The sequence below is a fragment of the Miscanthus floridulus genome, chromosome 6, assembly GCF_019320115.1.
Source record: "Miscanthus floridulus cultivar M001 chromosome 6, ASM1932011v1, whole genome shotgun sequence".
Classification (NCBI taxonomy): domain Eukaryota; kingdom Viridiplantae; phylum Streptophyta; class Magnoliopsida; order Poales; family Poaceae; genus Miscanthus; species Miscanthus floridulus.
In genome coordinates this window covers 8993015-9006965 of record NC_089585.1, presented here as the reverse complement: position 1 = coordinate 9006965, position 13951 = coordinate 8993015, and the positions used below count along the sequence as shown (strand labels likewise).

At 46.7% G+C, this 13951-nt stretch overlaps 1 pseudogene; it reads right to left on the bottom strand.

The window, feature by feature from the left end:
- Nucleotides 1-2155: 2155 nt before the first annotated feature.
- Nucleotides 2156-13951, bottom strand: part of LOC136460181 (uncharacterized) — a 54615-nt pseudogene continuing 42819 nt past the window's right edge.

Below are 13951 nucleotides of genomic sequence, written 5' to 3'. Positions count from 1 at the left end.
GAGCGGCCTGGGCGAGCACCTGGCAAGGCGCGAGCACCCTGGGTGAGCACTGGTGGCCTAGGTGAGCACCTTCGCGAGCCCACGAGCATGACGGCCTAGGGTGAGCACCTACGCGAGGCCACGAACACACTGGCGAGCTTGGCGGCTTGCTCGATGAGCACCCCCTCCTAGGCGAGCACCCCTGACTGGCGAGCACCCTGCTAGGCGAGCACCGCTGGTAGAGAGATTTTTAAAGGTTAATTGGATATGTGCCATTACAACTCTACTGTTTTTGAAACACACCATTACTATTTATGAAACTATGCCAGTGCCATTATAATTCTTGCGAAAGCTGAAACATGCCATTATATACATATGCCGCGTCTTCGGGCCCATGTGCAGGTGTATGGACAGTTTTGTATTTTTGTATAGACCAAAATACCCCTCCACTCTATCTCACTTATAGGTGGGCCCAATGTGTCATCCCCTTCCTCTCCCCTGAGCTACCGATGTCCAATGCAGCTGTCGAGGAGCTCGGCCTTGGCTGCTATTCTGTGCCCTAGCTCCAGCGCCCTCACTCACTTGTGCTCTCCCTCTTGCTCGCCCTCGCCGCTCCCCATCGCCTCCCTCGCCCTCTGTCCGCGAGCGCAGTCACGACCGCCATGGCCATGCAGCAGAGCTTCGCGGCCATCGCTCGTTTCCCCACCACCAGCCTGTCGCGTAGCCCCAGCCACCACCGGCAGCTCCACGGCCCTTTCCTCTCCCTCGCGCACTCCCGTTCGAGCCGGCATCGTCGTGCTGTGGATTTGGCTGCCCCTGTCCATGGTCGCCAAGAGATGTCGTGCCCCTGTCGTGCCACCCGACGAGTAGGCGACCGGCTTTGCCACGCCACCGTCGGGAGAGCATGCGGCGAGCTGCCGCGTCAGTCCAGCCGAGCCGCCACCGGGCGAGTGCGTGCACTCTACTGCGCCGCCACCGATGAGCAGGCGGCCGCACCATGGCCGGTAAGCGCTCACGGGCAGCCCACCGCGCTGTCGTCGGGAGAGAGCGCGGGGGGCTGCCTCGTCGGGCGAGTCCGTGTGCGCTGCTGTGACTCCGCTGGACGAGGAGGCAGTCGCGCAATTGCCGGCGAGTGCATGCGCGGGCGAGCGGCTACGCCACCGCTGAGCTTGCGTGCGGGTGGGTCGCCATGGGCGAGGGCGCAGGTGGGCCACCACGCTGCTGCTGCACTGCAGCCAGGCGAGCGTGTGGGCGGCGGAGTCGCGCCCCCGCTGCCAGCAGGTGACCGGAGACGAAGAAGACAACACAGAGAGAAGGTGTGCAAGGCTGACGAGTGGGCCCCATGTGTCAGTGATTGTGAGAGAGAAGAGGAAGGGGCAATCTTGTCCATATGGATATACAGTGCCCTTCATATGTTTGTCAGTGGGCCCAAGTCATCTTCAAGCGTACGTAATGGCGTATCTCAAACATCTATAATGTTATAATGGCAGTGGTATAGTTTCTTGAATACTAATGGTATGTTTCAGAAACGGTAAAATTATAATGGCACAGATCTAATTAACCCTGTTTTTTAAAGAGACTGCGAACGAGAGCAAGCAGACGGCGCCGTAGCTAGTGGCTCACGTCCGTCTATCCGGACATCCTCAAAAGAGCATTATCGTTATCTTAATCAGTACTTTAGTCTCCCCAAATGCTGATGGGGGGTAAGTTGTAGTCATTTCTACTCAGGATGACCTCTAATCTGCTACATATATCATGGGTTTTGTTTATAGTGACCTAAAGAAGCTTTAGGCCTATGCTCTGAAGTCTGAAGAAGCAACTCATCTGTATTTGACAGAGTAATACCAGTAGCTTGTAATACTTCCTATCTATACACAACTAGCAGTCTGGTTTCTGCATATTTACATTTCACAGCAAAAATATACCAGTATAGACACTCACTTCAGGGGCTGCACGTGTGTTCGGCTGGTGCCATGCACGGTAGATTTTAGGATTCAATAGTGTTCTATGAGATAGAATAAGGTAAAACAAGCGGAAACAAGCCGGTACTAGACCAGCCGAACGCGTTGAATCAGGTAGGGAGCTTTCTACGTATTCACGATCCTAGGTGCGAAAGTGTGTTCTTGGTCTGCACAATTATAGCTGTAGCTAAGCATGAGCATGCGCCGAGGTCAGGTCAGGTAGGGAGCTTTCTCCTAAGCCTGAAGGAAGGTCACAGCGGCTGGCTTGCGCTTGGCTCACCAAGCAGCAATGGCTTCTTGATCTGTTTACTGGCAGGTGCCAGTGCCGCGCCTAGTGCTGGCCTTGCTGATGTTCGCTCTCTGCTTCTTCGCCCTGGGGGGCTCCAGCCTCTCCATAATCCTTGAAGTCTTCTCATCCAGTGGCTTCACGGGAGACGGTGGCTTGGGGCGGGGAGATTTGTCAACAGCAGGCCTAGGATGGGCAGGGCTGGCAAAGTCGTCGTCAAGGTCGTCGATGATGATGAGCTTCTCCCACTCCTCACCGATGCTGGGAGAGACCTTCCCCTTCTTGGACTGGATCGATAGCTTGTTCTTGCTTGGAGTTATGAATGTTGATGTCTGAGGCTCGCTGAACGAGTGTAGATGGTCGTTGAGGCCTCCAGCCGCGTCCTCAGGTTGGTTCAGGAACATGCTTTCTTCCAGGTCCTGACATGTTGGTACCTAAGGTCAGCTGAATGAACCAACGTTGTGAGGGTCCTTCGGGGCACAGGATGGAGCAATTGATCTGCAAAATAAAGTCGATCCAATCATGGGACATCTTATTTGGCGATTGTTTCCAGGATCGATCATGATAGCCAGTAACAGAAAACAAGCAAATAACTGAAACCATGTATCTGAAGGAACAAAAAATGTTGCATAACCAGCAACAGATGAGGAGGTACCCAAATTGCAGGCTGTCCTTCACCAGGTAATTCAGTTCTGAATGAAAGCCTCTTTCATGATGTAGAAGGTTGTAATCCTTGAGCATAATCTGAAGGAATCAGTGGCCAGATATTAGTTAATGTGGGGGCAAGGAAGCTGCAAATAGTATGCGGAACAAGTTTATAGAGGCGTGAAGCGAGGAAGCTACTATCCATATAGAGGACATGGAATAAAAATCATTCGATGATGGTGAGTCACAACATAGAAAATAAAAATGGTGATCCAGCAACATACCTTAGACAAAGAGGTTTTGACTGAATTCATGATTTCTATGGTAATCTTAGAGCTGCAATCTCGAGTCACGTCTGGGACAGGCAATATCTCTTCAGATCCAGCAAGCCTCTGCAGCATGATGTGTTCCAATCATTAGCACAAGCCGATAACAGACCACAAAATACTTTCTATTCTGCCAACTTATAAGCATCTAAAGTAGAAGCGTTATGACAAAGATAGTTATTCAGCGTTAGGAATCCAATCCAATATGGTTTTAGGCTACTACTACAAGTGGTGAAATATGCCTTTCACTACATCACAGATCAAAATAGAACAGGGGGAGTGTTGCCTATACCCTCTGAAGCATTGGTCCTTTCTCAGATGGTTGAAGAAGATAGTGACACTGAAGAATTCCAATTTTCATCGTTTCAATATTGCATGATGAGGAGCAAACAAGTCCCTGATCAAGCTTGAAAAGAGTTTCACATAGACCATAGAAAACTGTACAGCATAGATAATATTGACATATCAGTATCGTTTGAGAAGCTAGAGATTCATCATACTCCCTCTGTTTTTATTTACATGTCAAATTAGCTTTGTCCTAAGTCAAATATTTGTATTTTTGACCATCGATTTTAAAAAATATATATAAGTTCATGATATAAGATTTATGTTTTTAGATTCACTACATGAGAAATACTTTCATAATCTATAATATGCTGTGAAACCATAAGATTTTTTTTTGAAATGGATGGTCAAAGATAGTAATGTTTGACTTAGGACAAAGTTAATGTGACATGTAAAAAGCAGGAGTACATAAACTTGCAATACAAACTTTGGGTGTTCTGATCTGAGCTCTCATCAGTTAGAGAAGCTTCGACATCATTTGAACCAGGAATCACAACATAAGACCTCCCCATTATGACACCTATTAACACATGTTGTCATTTAATTTACAAAATATTTGTATCTACACAGAAAGCAGTCGTGGGTACCTTCATTCATTGAGGCTAATTCAGTGCGCTCAGTTACATCAAAAGAAATGGAAGTAGAGACTCACCGCAAGTTCGAACAACCTTCCAAAGTAGGCAGAGAATACTGTTTGTTCTCCAATTCTCACAGCAGTAGCAGTAACATCAGAAGCTGCAAGCTGTCGATTAGTTATTGGACACGTCCATTTTGCCTTATTTGGGGTGACAAGGTCAATAGGGTGACCATGGCACTTGCATGCCTGTTCAGTCAATGTGTTCTGTGTTAGCATAGCTGTTGAAGAGGCTGAACTGTGAATAGGAATCATGGATAAGTAATTGCCATTATCTGAAGGAAATAAAAAGTTGAAAAAAAATGATGATAAAATCACCAAAAATATATGCAGAAGTTCCTTTTATCAGTCATATTCTTCCACTAATAAATAGGTATATAGAACAAACTCAATGCTTGCAAGTCACAAAAATGAACATTGAGCAGTGAAAGGGAAACGCCAGACTTCAGATATGTTCTGTCACTGAACTTTTTGAATTAAATAGTGAGTGGTGTTATAAAATGACTCATCTCACCTGGCAAGGTGGAAAACCATCAGTTATCTGGTTTGCTGATGCATACAGGTTGCAATATATGTGTTTAACAGAATTAATAATGGGATCTCTGAACACAAATACAGCTTGCAGTGTATCCTCCTTGTCATCCTTAAGCTCTTCTAACCACCTTTTTTTGAGCCATAAATACAGCAGGGGAAGCCCCCACTGTTGGTATATAAATTCAAATAAAATAAACTGTACAGAGAGAAAGGGAGATAGGGAAAGGACTACGGTCTACAGGCTGTACAACTGTACAGAAAGAGATCCCATGCAGAACTTGGGTCTCTGCAGTTCCAAATATATAGCAAACATATATAGTGTTAGGTTACCTTACATGCAAGAAGTGTTGAATGTTAACCTGAGTGTAAGGATAAGGAACTCCTAATATGGCAATGATAGTTGTTTAAGTCATTCATCAAAATGTAACTCCATGGTAGCATGATCTAAAATGATATAGAAAACAAACTAAATAGCATGACCATGTTATGATTTGTAGGCTGGTCGTGAAAGATCATCTTATTATTGTAACATAAACAACAAAACCAGTAAATAGTTACTAATATCATGAGACTTCCTTACCATGATTGTATCTCCATACCACATAGTTTTCAAGATCACAAATTCTGTTTATAAAAGAATTAGCATTTTCAGAAGCACCACCATACATGAATCTAGCTTCTGCTTCCAACATTATAAAATCCACCACAACACACTGTTCTGCTGCATCCTGATGACAATACAAACAGTGATCAGAGGATGCTATCATAAAGATCAAGGAGTTAATGGGGGAAAGCATCACACAACCCCTTTCAGGAAAAATACAAATTATTATGCTAATACCATAAGAGATCTTCGGAGAGCTTCTGTATTTTGGGCAGGCATACATATAGCAATCATTTTCTTGGAGAATGTCATCAGTAGCCCAAGAATAGATGGCTTTGTTGCTAAAAAGGTTTGTTAGTGACACATCTGTGCATAAGAAACAGGATCAGGCAAACTTCCATCTGAAGATCACTATCCTGTTAAAATACATGAACATTCACAATATTTATGTGCTTCTGAGTTTGTTTTGATCTTGTACCCATCAAACAATGAAACAGGAAGATCATGGACCAATATAATTGTCACTAGCCACTATGCCCGCGCTTCGCTGCGGGTGATCTGCTTGATATATCAAACCTTGGGGATCATATATACGTGTTACTCGAAAGTATCCCCACTGGAAGCTATAGCTAATTAATTTTTTCCACTACCATGTTGTGGAAGATGATCTTCTTGGTATATATCAAATCTTAGGGATCATATGTATGTTGTACTAAAAAATATCTCAATAGAAGCTAATATGTATTTTCCAGTATGATGTTATGTAAGGGCGATAGAGTTTGGCATCCATTACACAATATCTATTCTAGGTCACTAAATAAAATCACTGGCATATTGGTGTAGAGAAATGGCATATTGGCATAGAGAAATGTTTGCTCAAGTGGAATTCAAACAACCAACATCACTAAACTCAAAGCACAACACCATGTGGGATTACATTATAGGTGGAAAATAATAAACACTACAATGAGGGTTCTTGAGGGGCCCATGTCTCCACTTAGATCATTCTTTGTAGCTTGAATCTTCTGGGAGGATGGAAGGAGGGCAGATGCCATCTCCTGGTGGTGCCTGAGTCAGTGGGAGAATCTCTTCTCCATCGACTGACCCTGTCTCAGGAAATTCCATGGGAGGCCTCGGTTGGTGGAGGCTGCGGGCGGCGTGTCCACAATCTTCCCTTGGATTTCTTCCATGGTTGCAACTGGGATTCCATCTAGTATTAGGCATTCTCTCCCTTCCAGAACAAGGGTCCTTCTCTTGTCCCTAGTGACAAGGTAGATATTCTTCAATTGCTGAGTGTGGCGGTCTTTGGCCTGTTTGAAGGCTTCAATTGTTGTAGCCTCACGGCTCTCCGCTCTAGCTGGCTGCGCCTTAGCCTCCGCAAGATGCACTTGCAGGTTTCTTATTTGGTTCTCGGCCTCCTCTGCCCTTAGAATGCACTTCTTCAAATGGGTGGCATGCCTATCATATTGCTTATCTAGGGAAAGCAGGTAGGTAGACATGAACACCATAGTTGGGTCACTTTCACTGTAATTCAGGGCCTTCGAGGGTCCTCATTCGAGGCTACCCACATAGGACCTGTCTCTTGTTAAAGGGGGGAAGAATCTCATGGGTGTACTGACATATTGGCCTCTCATAAATCTGGCATAGGTACCTCAAAGCTTTGCGAGCGACAGATTGGTAAGTGTCTTCGAACCGAAACCCTATAGTAGAAACCACCCACGGCCCTATGTTGGGGAAATCTTTACTTCCTCTGACATAGATGATGACCTCACACCGCTCTGTGCCATACTCCTCATATTCTCTACCTACATACTCTAGGTGATCCAAAAGACCTATCCTAGACATGGTGGCATATAGGAGCTTGGGAAAACATCTTTGTTCAAGCAGTAGCTAGTGGTCCACTCTTCATATGCCATCTGCAAGGAAAAGGAGGGTAAGTCATTTTTGTAATATATAGGAGAGGGTAAGATTTCATAAAGATGGTCATGGTTTTCTCACCTTGCTAAGGACACCGGCGAAGAGGAAGGCCGCTGTAGCCGCTCGATTCCTATAGGAGAGCAGAGAAATGGGGAGAGAGGGATGATACTTGATGGGAAGGAAGTTGAGCTAGGATGTGTTACCTCTTGAGATATGGAAGACCTCTGAGGTACCAAATTTTATAGCTAGAAGGATAGAGTTGTATCCAGCAGCGCAAGAACTGCATTTAATGCGAGCGACTGTGGCGTCGACATGGGTGATGTCAGTGTAGTGCCAAAGGCAGGTGGTGAGGTGACATTGTGGCAGTAGTTGTTGGGCACTTCAAGGGCATTCTCCATTATTTCCGGGCACGTGGGTGCCTTTGCGTAGTTCCTGTGGATGCACGCCTAAACAATGGTAGGCACACACGACATGAACGATGGTGAGGTAACACTGTGGTAGCAGTTGTTGCCTGGTTAAGGGTCATTCTCCATTATTCACGGGCATGCGCGTGCCTTTGTGTAGGTTGTGTGGGAGCGTGCCAAAACAGTGGTAGGCATAACATGAGCACACAAAGACAACAAAACTAGGCACAATGTTACCTACAATGGAGCATGTCCCTTAAATGTCCAAAGAATGAAATCATCAGAACGGGACAAAGTAACCTACAATTAGAGATGATAACAAGAGATCTAGCAAGCATGAGTATGAAAAAAATGGAAAGGAGATGGTCATGACATCCTCGAACTGACTATAGGCAGAACATGACTTTTGCACAAAGACATGAGAGGATGGGAAAGTAAAGAAATATGTGCAGGCACTTGACACTTCAGCTTCTCCTTTGCCGGGTTGCCTCTTCTTTGATTGTCTAGAGGAAGTTCCTTCCATTCGCCACACCTGTGGACCTATGGATTTGTCCACATACATATGATACATATTATATTGTACTCATACATCTTTGCATTACGTTACTACATACATGTGCATAATTAAGTTTTTCTGCGAAGTGTATCCATGGTAGTACATAAGTAGTTATAGGAATGCCTGCTAGTGTACATTGTTTAGTTTGCCAGACCTAGGTTACCAACGCTCATAGCACTTACCCCCATCCCCTCTTCTTGCCCGACTACACCATCGACTCTTCATATACATGGGCTGGTCGACCTAGGGTTTAAAGGGCAAGAAGCACTTTCCCCTCTACCACTCCACCCCATCCCCCCTCACCTCTGCAGGATCAAACTACATCTCGTAGATGTTGTCGATTAAATCGGTGGTAATCATGGGTGCCACTAGCACAAGCAAGACGAAGTTATCAATTGACATATCCAAGGTGATTGGTGGTGAAGTGGTAAATGCGGACAAGATGCAAATATATGCTGGTCTTGACATCGCAACTAACAAGATCCGGCCGAATGATCAAGGTGGTATTCCTCATCACTTAATTGGGGTTATTTCATCAATTGCGGATGATGTGTCTGTACCTTCCTTTCGATCTATTGCAACAACTACTGCGAAGTCTATTGCAAGGCGTGGTCGAGTTCCAGTTCTGGTAGGTGGGTCAAACTCACTTATGCATGGATTTCTTGCTAACCACCTTGATCCCTCCCTTGCCAATCCTTTTTCGATACCAAAGTATAAGCCAAATTTAAGGTTCAAAAGTTGTCTACTTTGGGTCCATATGCATGAGCTGGTTCTTAATGAGTATCTGTGTCGCCGTATTGATGATATGGTTGCTTCTGGCTTAGTTGAGGAACTAAAAGAGTATTTTGATACTACGCTGGCTCATAAGATTGGTAACCACACTGGGCTAGCTAAGGCAATTGGTGTGCGAGAACTAAGCAAATATTTTGGTGGAGGCATGAGTCTTTCTGATTCCATAGATGAGATGAAAGCAAATACAAAAGCCCTTGCAAAATCACAGACTATAAAGATTCGCCATATCGCTGGTGTTTGGGGCTGGCCTGTGTGTGTGGTGGACTCTACAGAAGCCATATGCTGCCATCTAAGTGGAGGAGACCATAGTATAGAGGACATATCATGGGAACATGATGTGAGTTCTCCTGCAATTGCTATTGTGGATAAGTTTTTACAAAGCTAACGCCAATGCTGGCTATCCATGTGAGTTCTTGTAAGTAATTAAATAAATCCAATTGAACTATCTTTTAATATATGCGAGTGGTACCATGTTAGCTATAGTATGGGTTATTATTTCCATGACTCGAAAATGTATTGATATTTGATCTGGAAACCTTCCACTTATTACTGCTTGTAGCATGGATGTTAATGGCAATGCTTCATATAGTTATTTGCATACTAGTACCATATACTCCCTTATTCATTGAAAATCGAAGGACCTAGCTCTATAACACCCTTTCTTCTACCTTGTTGTACTGATGCATTGATAGATTCCCCTCTAATTTGTAAATAACCCTCATTTAGAATGAACTAATGGAAATGAAGAAGCATGGAAATGCAAAGGACGTGTACCTAGGTGACAGGTAAAGGAAAGGGACTCAAAACTGGTCTGCAGTAATAACATGCATGACTGAGCAGAAGGATGCTGTTGACTGCTACTTTTATCAAGATGATCGACACGAAGAAGCAAGAAGAGCATCGATTCTGGCAACACATGTGGTGGCCTACCTTCTGCATGCTTGCTGCTACCTGCTAGATAGCCCTAATACTCGTATGCATGCATGTTGGTAGCCAATCTGACGCATGCATACATCCTAGAAGCATGCCACTACTGCCGGCTCCGCACGTTGGAAAAGCTAGATACTCCTACAATCCTATGGATGTCCCTGGTGTTGACCAAACGCATAGGTACGAACTATCAGAAAAAGCTAGTATTGTATGGTTATCTCTTATCCGTAGATGATTTGTCATCTAAGGCAACATGACGCAAAGAGAGTGAAATTTTTTTTACTTTCACACATGCACGTGTCTTACAAAAATAAGTACCTTTTTTATCAAGGAAACAAGCTTTAACCTTCATTTTGAAAGCTCGAGTAGTAACTATAGCAGTTCTAGCATTAAGTTTCTACCTTTGCCATCAAAACTAGACACAGCCCGTGATTGCCTAATGATTCGCTACATATAGGTAGAAGTGGAGGCACGTGGCCCTCCAGGTAATACTGGATGCATGGAAGGGATCATCAAATACCGTGATCTGGATGATTTCTACCCTGCCGCTCGAGTAGCAAAGAAGCAGAAGGTACATGTCAAAGCTAGGTGTTCCCTCAATACAGAGAACGCTGCCCTTTCTAGGTGGTCACTTAGTGCACATGATGCCACGCTGCCTATGTGCTCACTCAATAAGGAGGCCACGTTGCCTAAGAGTCCACGCAAGGGAAGACCGGTACGTACACCATTCTACTAAGAAGAAGGGGCACGTAGAATAATCGAGAGGCCCAAACAATTGGACTCCATCTAGTTCCATGTGACGTTTTCCACATCTATAATATATGTACGTACGGGACAATCTGGTCCTCGTTCTTAGTGGACACTAGGACATGTATATTGTGTTTGGATCATTAATTAAGCAAGGAACCATGCTAAGCGATCGATGGCTAAGACTGTAACAAACCAGGTTTTTGGAGAAGCCAAAAATACGAACTTTTTAAAACTTTTCATGCACATGTGTGAAGCATATAGATACTAGGTCAAACAAAGAACAATTTATAAATAAATTGCTACATACATATAGTGTTGCTTGTAGGAGTTTGTTGGAGTTCCTTAGTTGGTTTAGGGTTTTGTGTTGGAGAGCACAAGTCCATAGCAAATCCTTTTGACTCCTTCTGAAATCTCTCATGAATCCTTCCACCTCTCTCTCTCTCTCTCAATTCATCTCTTTAGTTTCGAACCCCTTGACCTAATTTCTATAGTCAACCAACTATCTTTATCAAATCAACGCATGTGAGTTGTCAACCCTTGGCATGGACCCTAGAGCCTTACGTGACCCCTAGAGGACCCCACTAGGAGGTATACATGTTGGCAACAAATGTATTCCAATGTGAGAAACCCATGGCATAGAGTAGGATAGAAATAAGAAATAGAAAAGGAAAAGAAGACAGAGGAAAAAGAAAAGGGGCATCTGGCCCGAGTAACAGAACCAGCCCAGCCTAGCCTCCTGCCTTCAGCCCACACAGGCAGCAGTAGCAGCCCAACAACCCTAGCCTATCTCGCACCCCATAGGCCCACGAGCGTGAGCCTACTGGCCCAGCCACAAGCTGCCCCAACCCCAAGCCCTAGCGAGCAGATGCTCCCAGCACCGTCGCCGCTCGCACGTTGCGCGATGCACACGCCAGCGCCCCCTCACCACGCCTCACCTGCTCCACTCCTCAATTCATGCCGCGTGTACCTCCCCGGTCACGGACGCCGAGGATGACTGGAGCCTCTTAGAAGCCCTAGCCAGTGCGCTATAAATACCCCCGACGCCGCCTCGCTCTGGAGCTCCTCCTAGTCGCCGCCGCCTTCGCTGCACCCTCCTTCACCATGGCCTCACCCCAAGCCTCGCCACGCTGGAGGCGCACCATAGTAGCGCCACATTCCTACTCCGCATCGCGACCAAGCCACTGACAGGAGCCCGTCCCTGCCTCGTCGGAGCCCCTGGCCATGGTGACGCCGACCGCGATCCCCTGCTCCTTCCCCGCCTGCGATACGAGCACGTCGATAACCACGCTGTCGACACCGTCATCCTCTACCTCAAGCCCAGCCATCACCACACCGCACCAGCCCACTCTGCCTCTAGCCACCAGCTTTGGAATGCCACGACGTCGTCCGTGGCCGCATCTCCGCAAGCGCATCCGCGACAACCACCGCAGGCCGAGCCTAAGGACCCCGCGACGTCCACACAGCTGCTCCACCTTGTCGACGTCCACCTTGAGCCTCTACTCCGCGCCTCGTCCTTGGCCATGGCCATGCCAAGCCCTGACCCTGTCTTGGCCATGATGAGCCTCTCCACGCCGATGTCATCATGCTCCACCGAGGACGCACTGGTGCCCTCCACTTCGACCCACACCGACATCACCATGGCCGAGAGCAGGAGCTGCATCGCCTACTGAGGCTGCAACTTGAATGGCAAGCCTTTGCCTTGATGCACTGCCACAGCATGTTCATCCATGCCCCAAGCACGGCGACAGCATCTCGACGTGCCCCCGTTCCAAGACCACAACGACTTACCCAAATAGACGGTGAGCACCCAAAGCCCAGGACCCCATCTTTTCCCCTCCCTACCGCTACTCGTGCTGAGCCTGGCCTTCATGCCACTATTCCCACTATCACAGGGAGGAAGCGACCCCATAGCGCCACCATGCCAGAGGATGACAGCACCACCTGGCCATGTCCATCCTTGTGTCCGGCCTTCGTGCCGTGAATCCTTGCCTTGTAGGGAGGCTACACCTCATTTCTCTTGGTGTGGCTACCCCATCCTGCAACACAGGTGCTCTGTCGTCTCTCGGCCGCCTGCTACCATGTTCTGGGACAAGCCACAGCAGCCCTCCACCTCCTCGCTTTCATCAAGGCTGACCCCTCGAACCTAGTCGACGCTGTACGCGACATCGGCAAGACCCTTGCCTTTCTTTTCATGTTCTCTTCATACTTGTTGACTTTGATCATCAATATCATTTATCTACATTGTTACTTGATCTATTAATATCCATTGTCTATACATGATCATGATCTTTATTTATTCAATGCCTGTGCCAACCATCGCCGCTGGTCTACTCCTTTGTTTCCATTTCCCTGCACGATGATCTATCTATTACGCGTATCTATCTCTTGTACCTCGAATTCTTTTCCCAAGTGCTTTGATTAGGTGCTACATCTTCGTCGCTCGATCACCCAGATGAGCCGAAGCCAATGGACGACCACAGGTGCGACCAACTACAAGCTCCACCAAGATCACGATGCCGAGCAATGCAGGTCACGTCCTTCCACTTCAATGAACCTTGGTGAGCCACCACCGTGCCCCTCTTTCCAACCCCGACTTTGCTTACCGGCCATGGCGTTCCAACCATGGAACACGTAGACCGAGGCCACCTCCAGCCTTTGGACACAAGCACACACACACGTGACTAACCCAAGCCAAATCGAAACGCCAGAGTTCCAAGAATGTCAGTGTGGTTGCCGACTACCATTGAAGCATTCTCAAAAGCCATGCCTCATCTACCATGAACCACGCCCGAATGAGTCAAGCCTTGATCACCGTCTCTGACATTGCAATAGAACTCTACCACTCCTAGACACGCCTGCACTCACTAGCATGAGACCGGACTTAGCCAAATGGATCCACGGCGTAGGAGACACCGGAAAGGACTTGTCACCTGTAAAACCTATCGTGGCCAAGCCATGCTACGATGAAGAGTTACCATGACCTCATCGTGAGCCCCGAAGCCATAATTGGACCACGTGGTATTGATCGCCGCATCATGGACTGCAGGATTCCCTTTTTGGTTGCCCTGATAGTTCCGTGGAACCCTGTGCCCGTGTTTCGCCACTATTTCAGCTACCTCGAGTCACGAGAACATGCCGTCGAGATCTACCGGGACCCGCACTAAAGGCCTTTTGAAGTAGTCACGTTGCACAACTCACGGACAAGGCCCTGGTATGCACCGCATGACCTAGCATCATGCCGTCGTTGTATTGAGTCTATTCCTAACATTCTGGCTGCCTCGTTAAGCG